We start from the raw sequence: 9,757 nt of genomic DNA on the forward strand, positions 1-9,757 counted from the left end.
TGTGGCCTGTAGGGTTTCCATCTCAGGGGTGGCAAGTCTGTTCTTTCAGATGCTCAGGGTAACTGCGCAAAGCCATTCATGAGCACAGCTGTCAGCAGGCTACTTTAGCCCACAAGAAAACCCCTCCAGAACCCAAACACATCCCTTGTGCCCCCTGCTGCATGCTCTGGTCTGAGGCCCTGTCACATCTCCTGCCATGAATCACTGAGGAACCTCCTTGTGGGTTTCCTCCCTCTCCCTCTCCTTACCTATCCCCACCCCCATGCCAGGTCCATTTCTGGCATAGTAACCCTGTTAACAAGTAGGTCAGGTTGCATCTTGAATCTGCCTCAAACCCTTCAATGATGTCCTTTCTCTGTCTTCCACACACACACACACACACACACACACACACACACACAGGCCTGGAGGCAGGGAGGAGCTTGCTCTGGAGGGAGTCTGGGAGGAGAGAGTTGTAGGTAGAGAGAACAGATGTGACAGAAGCCTTGGATGGCTGCTGTGGGGGTATCTACCTGAGGACAGGCAAGAGGCCACATAAGAAAATGAGGAGGAAAGGGGGAAGATTAGTGGAGGCAGGCAGGGGGTTAGAGCTTGCTAGGCCTTGTAGGCCAAAGTGAGGTGTGTGTGTGTGTGTGTGTGTGTGTGTGTGTGTGTATGTTTCTATGCCTGTGGGTGCTTGTGTGTCTATGTGCGTGGAAGCCAGAGGACAACCTCAGGTATCATCGACAGGAGCCACCAACTCTTTTGACTTAAGCTCACTAATTAGGTGAGTCTGGCTGGCCTGGCCAGGGAGCCCCCCCGGGATCCTTCTGTCTCTGCCTCCCCAGTGATGGGACTACAAGTAAGTGCCACTATGCCTGGGGTTTTTACATGGGTTCTGGGGATTGGGAGTCCTTGTGCTTGCAAGACAAGTGCTTTACTGACTAAGCCATCCCCGGTCCCACCACTAACATTTGAGGTATCTGTTGTCTATTGTCCTGTTATTTTGTTCACTGGTACCTAGATGTTTCTATCACACAGTACGTACCTTATAAATGTATTTGTTCAAACAATGAGAGAAGTAAGCCCATGAAAGTTGGTTCCTGTTATCAGGTATGAAGGAATGTAAAGAACAGCCACAGGGAGATACCTCATTATGCCCCTGTGGCTGTTACTCAAAAGCAGCAGTAACCAGGCAGGCAGGGACAGGAAGAAGTGAACTCTCAGAGAGTCACTGCTGCAGTCACTGCTGGTGTGATAGTTTGGTGTGGTTTTAAAAAATATTTTATTTTTATTTTATGTATATGAGTGCATTGCCTGCATGATGTAAGTGCACTTATGTTTTGCAGTGCCCATGGAGGTCAGAAGAGGGCTGTGGATCCCCTGCAATTGGAGTTATGGACAGTTGTTAGCCGTCATGTGGATGTTGGGAATCGAGCCCAGGTCCTCTGCAAGAACAGCAAATGCTCTTAATCGCTGAGCCATCTCTCCAACCCCAGTTTGGCAGTTGTTTAACAAGTCAAATTTTTCATATGACCTGGCAATTCCGCTCCTAGGTATTTACCTAAAAATCATGAGACACATGTCCACACAGAGGAACATATGTATTTACATATGTATGCAGATGTTGACTGTGGCATTATTCATATCATCCGAAATAGAAGCTACTCAGATGCCCATCAACAAGTGAATAAAGTGTGGTGTATCTGGACGACGCCTCCTATTCAGCAGTCAAAGGAACAAAATACAGATACTGATACACATTACAAAGGGACAAACCTCAAAGACAGGCTAAGAGAAAGGAACCAGACACAAAAGACTACTCAAGGCAAATCTAGAGAGACAGAAAGCAGATGGGAGGTTATCCCTGGGATAAGGTGGGAAGTGCAATTAATTATAAGCGAAGGCTCTTGTTGGGGTGATTAGAACATTAAAATGTTCTAAAAGTGGGTTGTTGGTGATGATTGTACAATGTGGCCAATTTATGAAATTTGCTGAATTTAATGATTAAACACTTAAAATAGGTGAATTTGCGTGTCAATGACACTTTAATCACCTCATTTAAGAAGTTCCCCAGTGGAGACTCCTTGTGCACAGATTTTTGTTCTGGAGTCTCAGAGAGGTGTGGCCAGGTTCAGAGAGAATCCCAGGGTGTCTGTTCCCTTCTCTCTGACTGCAGGACAGACGAATGGGCCCCTCTGCTCCCAGAGTAGGTACAGACTGGCCAACACCCTGGCCGAGATGGAGCCCTCTGAGTCCCAGCGATGGAGACAAGCCCTGGGGCCAGGCCTGTACTGAACCTCAGGGAGGAGGAAGGGTGAGGCTGAGGGCAGGAGGAGGCGGCGGGTGCAGAGCAAGGAAGATCTAGAGTCAGCAAAGGCTTTGGGAGGCAGGAGGGCAGCCAAGGGAAGAAATAAAAGCTGCGGAGAGCCTCAGGGCCGCCAGAGGGAATAAGAAGGACGTTTTACGAATATATCAGGGGAGAAGAAAGACTTGAAAACTGCCTGGCCCATTAATAAATGAGAAGAGAAATAAAATTAATGATGATGATAAAAATGGCTGAGCCACTAAAGTGCTTTGTAAAATTGGTCTTTAACAAGAAAAAGAAGAAGAAAATCCAAGGGATAGGCAATTAGAAAGGGATAGGAGCCTTGTCAATATAGTTGATGAAAGGTAGGAAGAGAATACTTAGAAAAATTGGATGATGCCTACCGGGTTCAAATCACCATGCCCGGATATAGGCCTTGGGATCTGGAAGGAATTAGCTGATGAAATTATTACATCCTTGGCAGATATTTTAATTGTATGTATTTTGGGAGATGAAGGTGGCAAGGCTCCATGAAGTTTCCTAAGATTGAGATACAAGAGGCAGAGAACAAAGAGACTGTCGAGGTCCTGTTTCGGGGCTGGAGTCATGCTGGGTGCATTATGTGCTATCTTAGCCTTTCAGGGCCCCCCGCAACACTGTATAGGGCTGCGATGACCTGTTTTACAGATAAGGACTTGGAAGTTCAGAGCATTTGTGTCTGTCCAAGATAACCTAATTTGCAAATGGTGGTTCAGGATTTGAACCCATACTTTTCTGACTCTAAAGATCTTCCTGACTAATTCTCAATATTTGGCTCCCCACTTTAGAGAGACAGACACCTATCTGCCAGAGACCTCCTTCTAGGCTTTTGTCTGGAGGCCTTGACATTTCTCATGACATTGACGTTGGCTGTCTCACTTGAGATCTATGTTGAAGATTTCAGAATTTACACAGTGAGGAGAAAGAAATAAGGCAGAGGTTGAGCAATGATGACGTCAGTCCTCAGACGGTCAGGATGAGATTTGCCTAAGAGGCACCAACTGGAAGAGATGTTGGCTATCACCCTCCAGTGTTTAAAATCTGGTCTTGACTTTGATTCTCAGCCTTTGTCTGTCCCTTAGCTTGCTTTTGGGGCTGTTGCCCGGTGCTCAAGTCATCTCCTATCTCTGCTGCTGGGCTGTTAACTCAGATACTTCAAGGAACCAGGTGAGGATGAGGTGGGATGAAGTGTGTAGGACTGCAGATGTGAGGCATCTTCCCTAGGGCTTCATCACTCTGGGGTCCTGTGCATGGTGTAATGGGAGCCCATCAGGTCAGTTAGAATCCTGGTCTGGGTCTCTGTACCTCACCTACCCCTTGCCATGGCTCCATTCATCACATGAAGACTTGGCTTCCTTGCTTCTTTGCTTTGGACTTCATGTGACTCACTTTGGTCCACAAAACATTAGTAACACCACACAGATAGACACATGAGCTTGTGTGCTTGTGTGGCCAAACGTGCCCTTTTGTACCCCTGTCATTGCTGCATGATGCACATGTCTTAGCTAGCCTGCCATCTGGAGTGGAAGACAGATCCTCAGAGCAGAGTATCCCACTAACCCCATCCTTCAGTAGGAAGTAGGGCTCCCCAGCTGCTGTGGCTCAAAGTTCAGATTGTTCAGCTGAGTTTAGATGAGTTCAAAATAAACTAGATTGACTGTCCTTTATACCAAATGCTTATCATTACATGCTTCTGGAGATTTGAAGTTGTTTGTTATGCAGCAATAGCTTACTGATACAGTCATCTATATAGTGTGCCTTCACAGCTCTCCAGGTCCTATCTAAAACCTCTTTTTACTTTAATTTATTAAAATTAAAAACAAATGATCAAGCAGCTAGTGGGTACCCCCTTTCTACGTTAGACAAGATATGCTCAGAAGTTTAGATTTCCGTCTTTGAGGAGCTCTGCCTGGGGGAGACGGGGAGGCAAACATGATTGCAAACAAGTATGTTGCTGAAGGTAACCTGGAGGAAGAAGAGTCCTCCGAGCCAGGTCTTTGAGGAAGTAGACGCAGCGAAGGCTGCCCAAGGCAGAAAGTGCAGCATGCAGGGACTCAGGGGCACAAAACGAGGAGGATGTATACAGAACTCAAGTCCAATGGAGAAGCAGTCAAAGTCCAGATCCAGCTTTGATGTTCTGCAAGTTCCGGAACAAGTTTTTTGATTAAAAAAAAGCACTGACCATGGCAATTGATAACCAGGTAATGATGACCAGGGATACTCCATTAAATTAAGAAGTGGCACAAGATGTGGTAAAACTCAAAGAAAGTGAAGGGACTGAAAGATTCCCGGTGTTACCATGAAAGCAATAAACAGCATAATCCAACACCTCGAAGGCGCAGAGGTAATTATGTACCCACACCTGCTCCTGAAGTCAGGCTGGGTCTGGAGTGGGCCCTAGAGGACCTGGTGGGGCAGCAGGATACAAATGGCCTCCTCTCTCAGCCCCTTTGCCCTCACCCCACGGTCCCCAGGCATCTCCTGAGATAGACCTCAATGTGGCCATCCCTCAGGACTCCCTCTTTTCTTCCCTGGTTTCCTCTTCCAGGAGTGGGGAGCCCAGCGCCAGTGTATGATTTCAGAGTTAATCTGTCTGCACTAATTAAATATTGACGGCTGTTAAATATTCATGGGGCGTTTTAGCTGGCAGGTTTGATGTCTCCAGGCTCTGCTGGTGCTGGCTGCAGCTCTGTGGATGGAATATTTTGGTTGGTCACTCTGTGTGTCCCCCTATTGTTTCTGGCCACAGCCTGGGCCTCCCTTATGTATGTTTTGGTCCCTAAGCACCAGGCATCTCTCCCTGTACCTTAGGTAATCACTTTTTCCAGTCTTGGGATTTCCCTATCTGCTCCGGTGTGTAAAAGTGGAGGGGCTGCAACTTTGGTTGTTGGGTTCTTGGGGGCTTCCACAGAGGGAGTGTGGCCTGGGGTGTCGGGGGCTCAGGGGCCGCAGAGAAATCAGGCAGGGTGTCTCCTATGAGTCCCTTTCTAGGCATCTTCATGAGTGGCTGGGAATTCAAGGCCATGTGGGATGAAGCCAAACACAACTTCACCTTCAAGGTCACGATACTGGGGAACATCCATCATTGACACCAGGCAGAGATTACAGGACACTCCAAATGACCAGAGTGGTCAGGAAGGTGTCCCAGAGCATAACTTAAGATGGGTTTTGAGCAAGGTTCCAGGGGTTAACTGAGTCAGTAGAAGACAGCTTACAGGGAAGGCCTCTGTTAAGGGGACAGCATGAGTGGGCGCCTGGACCTGAAAGGAAGGTGACTCAGCAATCTCTGGTATTATTAACCTGTTGCTAGCTGTGAAACAGAGACAAAGCGATATTGATAGAAGCAACCTGTCATTCCCAGAAATTAAGCTCCACGCTGGGATACAAGCACCATGTTTGAGCTCCAGAGGTTACTCTCTCACACATAATGGGGCCAGCAAATATTCCTTTCTAGCCTCTCTTCTTTTTCTCAGATTTTTGGGGTTCTGTTTTCAGGTTTGGATCACAGAGACTGTCCCTTGGAAGACTCTCCTTGCACATGAAAGCCTGCTGGGCTCAGAAAACGTTTCTTCCTGGGTGACTCAGGGTGTGCCATCTCTAGTTCATTCCCTCATCTTTCCATGACTGCTTATCAAACACCATGATTCCCAGTCTACAGTCACAGCATCAGAGAGAGGGAACTAAAACCCTTTCCCTCAAGACTACCATTGGGGAACAAAGAAAAGTAATGACAGAAAAAGACAAATATATCCATCCATCCACCCATCCACCCACCCATCCATTCACCCACCCATCCAACCCATCCAACCATCCACCCATCCAGTCATCCACCCACCCACCCATCCACTTATCCTTTCACCCATTATCCATCTGTCCATCAGTCCACCCACCCACCCACCCATCCACTTATCCTTTCACCCATCCACCCACTCATCCATCCATCCACCCATCCATCCATCCATTCATCCATCTATCCATCCATATATCAATCTACCCATCCATCCATTCATTTGTCCATCTATCCATCAATAGATCTATCTCTATCTATCTATCTATCTATCTATCTATCTATCTATCTATCTTCTACCTACCTACCTACCTACCTGCCTACCCATCTTGCTGTAACTTCTATGAGGAAAAATGAAGTTGGTAGGAGGAAAGGGGAGGCAGATGGTTCAGGAAGGCTTCGCTGAGCTGGTGCTTGTACGCTGTAACTGTGAACTTCAGGAAGCGTGGGAGTGGGCAGGAGAGTGTTGGGAATGGAGAAAGAGCATTCGGGTGGGTGAGACACCAGGCCATGAAACAAGTTCTGCCTTGCCGGTCCAAAGATCAAGGGAGTGGAGTGGCTGGGGCTGGGGCTGTTGGAGATGAGGTCAGAGAGAGGTGTTGGAGGTGGTGGCTCAGTGGAGGTCCTGCGCTAGGTTCTGTGATTTTCGTGGGGAAGAGATGACAACCCTCAGCAGACTCCAGAGTAGCAAGGTGGCAAGATGTGACTCTTCAAAGTTCGAGAGATTTTCGTTGGTTGCCTCAAGAGACTTGACGGGGCAGTGAAGCAACTCAGAGCTAGGTAGGACCAGGGCTCTGGCATTTGTCCTCGAAGGCATCGGCCATGGCTGGACCCTCCATGGTGCTTTTGATGGGCCTTTTCTGCCCTCTTGTGGTCATAACTGGGAATGCACCCAGTGGCGCTTGACCACCGTTTAAATTTTCTGATTTCTTCTCATTTCGTGCACTATTTCAACCGACACTTTCTGCTAGTATGTGTTGGGCACTCACCAGTGCAGAAGACAATAAAATGCCCTTTCAAACTTCACCACACAGTGGGAGGAAAGACCCGCAACCCTAATGTTAAGAGAGTGGTTCTCAGCTGGGGATGGTCCGAGGGGATGTCTGAAGACTTCTTTTGAGCTGTTAAGATGGGGTTGGGGTGGGCTGGCTACCTTCATCCTAGGGCACAGAGGTGAGAATGCTGAAGAATGTCCCATAATACCTAGAACATCCTATACAATGTGCAATCATCTGGCCCCAGATGCCTGAGGTTGAGATGGTCTGCTCCAAGACTCCCTGTCAGGTGCTGTAACAGAAAAGATGAGCAAAGCATTTAGATGCAGAGGTGAGGTCACTGAGCCTGACTGTGAGGTGGGGGAGATGATCCCAGAGGCTCTGGGTCCCAACCTGCCCTGAAAGGAGAGAAGGAATTTGCCAGGTGAAGAGAGAACAAATCTTGCGACCCAGGAAGGAAGATGGCTTGGCTGGCTAAACACAGGTCCATAGGACATCTGCACACAGGTGTGTCTGAGGAAGCCTCACTGTATACAAGGTGCCCATGTAATGATTCACTGACTGCTCTGAAACATGGCCCAAGTGGGAGTAACAGAGTTCAGGGTCTTCCTAGGCCCAGCAGCCCCATATGGCTGTAGTGAAGGGAGGTGTGGCAGGTGGTGAGGGCCTTGTAGGGCAGGGTAGGTCTGGATGCCAGCTTGAGGGGCAGCAAGGTCCACTGGCAGTTCTTAGCAGGGGTCTCTCCTCAGAGCAACCAGGGCAGGAGATAGCAGCAAGTGGTGAGCGGGAGTGTCCCTCCCTGCAATGTCTGGAGACCCCAGACTAGGGCCACAGCTGTAGAAGAGAAAGCTGAGGGTTCCAGGTGTAGGTGAGGAAGAGACAGGAATCCTTTCTGTCCAGACCAGGAGCCCTGAGAAGTGGTTGGCTTCTCTTGACCTTGGACAGGTCCTTCTCCGCTCTCTCAGCCAGGAGAACTGACTGGGTTTTATGCACTGGTGGGGGAGGGGCAGGGAACTTGGGGTTCATTTTGAATTTGGGTGGTAGCCAGAAGTCTTAGCTCTTTCTGGCTCTGGTTTTTCTTTTTTAATATTTTATTTGTTATTTTATTTATTTATTTATTTTTTATTTTTGGTCTTTTTGAGACAGGACCTCCCTGTAGCCCCAGCTGGCCTAGAACTCACTATGTAGACCAGGCTGGCCTTGAACTCACAGAGATCCACCTGCCTCTGCCTCCTGAGTGCTGGGATTAAAGGCATGCACCACCATGCCTGGCCTATTGTTATTTTTATTTTACGTAAAACAAGTGTATTGTCCTCATGTATGTAAGTGCACCTAAGTTATGCAATACCCATGGAGGCCAGAAGAGGGCATTAGATCACCTGGAACTGGAGTTATGGATGATTGTTAGCTGCCATGTAGTTGCTAGGAATCAAACCTGAGTCCTCTATAAGAGCAGCCAGTGCTCTTAACCGCTGAGCCATCTCTCCAGCCTGGTTTTTCTTTGGATTCCCAAAGCACATGGGCCAGGTTGTCTCTAAGGACCTTTCTGACTCTCATTTCCTAAATCCTTGCTCTATTCTTGATGCCCTCTGAGAAGTGGATTCTGTCCCTAGGAACCTCTGAGGAGTAGTAGCCCCAGGGGCCAGCTGGTGGGAGCTGTTTCTAGGATGAAGTTCATCTAGCCACTTGGAGAAGGTAATCTTCAGTGTATCATCAAGACTGGGGACCCTTTGAGCATCACTACAGAACCTGTGACTTTCTACCCTCACAAAGCTCCCCTCTGGGGTCCCTGGTCTGACGGAGCTGTTTGGGGCCCCTGCCTGCCAGGCTGAGTTTCTAGGAATCTGGGAAGCAGCTTGTGTGCAGGAAGAGCAGAAAGGACACAGCCCAGAGTCATGAGGGTGATGTTGTTTGGTCTTTACAGATGGCTTAACTCGAGTGGGCGGAGATTACAGCAGATGGGGTGAGGCGGGACTGAGAGGAGAGGGTTCCTTACAAGACAACCTCCCAGCTGTGTGGTGTGATTCTTAGCTTCCAAAGTGGATTCCTATGGACAGGGCAGATGCAGATTATCCCAACAGTGGTACTGAGGGCAGAGTGGTAGATCCATTCAGCGGGGGTGGGCAGTGTAGTCAGATAAAAGCTGTGTGCTGACTCCTGTCAGACAGAACCTGTTTCTTGGGCATCTCTTCTGGATCTTTCTATTTTACCTACAGGAGGATGCCGAAGTCCTGAGACAAGAGGGTTTGCCACCATCTCCCAGCTGCTGCAGGAAACACCTGAGAGCAGATTTGACTGCCTGGTCAGGGTCTCCTGCCTTTGATGGGCAGAAGGGAGCCCTGTCCCCTCATTTGTCTTTCATTTCAGAAACAACTCATGTGTTTCTCTCTCTATGTCTATCACTGACAACAGGCATCACATAAAACATGGTCCCTTTGTAAAATTAGCTGTCAAAGAGAACTCAGGGGACCAAAGAGACAGCTCAGTGGCAAAATGCTTGCCTCCCAAGCATGAGGATCTGGGTTCGATCTCTAGCACCAACATAAAAGAAAATCCTGGGTGTGGTGGCACACAATTGTAATCTCAGCACTGGGGAGGCAGAGACATTCAGATCCCTAGGACTTGCTGGTCAACCCATCTGGCCTAATT

This window comes from Nannospalax galili, unplaced genomic scaffold (assembly GCF_000622305.1).
Source record: "Nannospalax galili isolate Female #2095 unplaced genomic scaffold, S.galili_v1.0 scaffold363, whole genome shotgun sequence".
NCBI lineage: Eukaryota > Metazoa > Chordata > Mammalia > Rodentia > Spalacidae > Nannospalax > Nannospalax galili.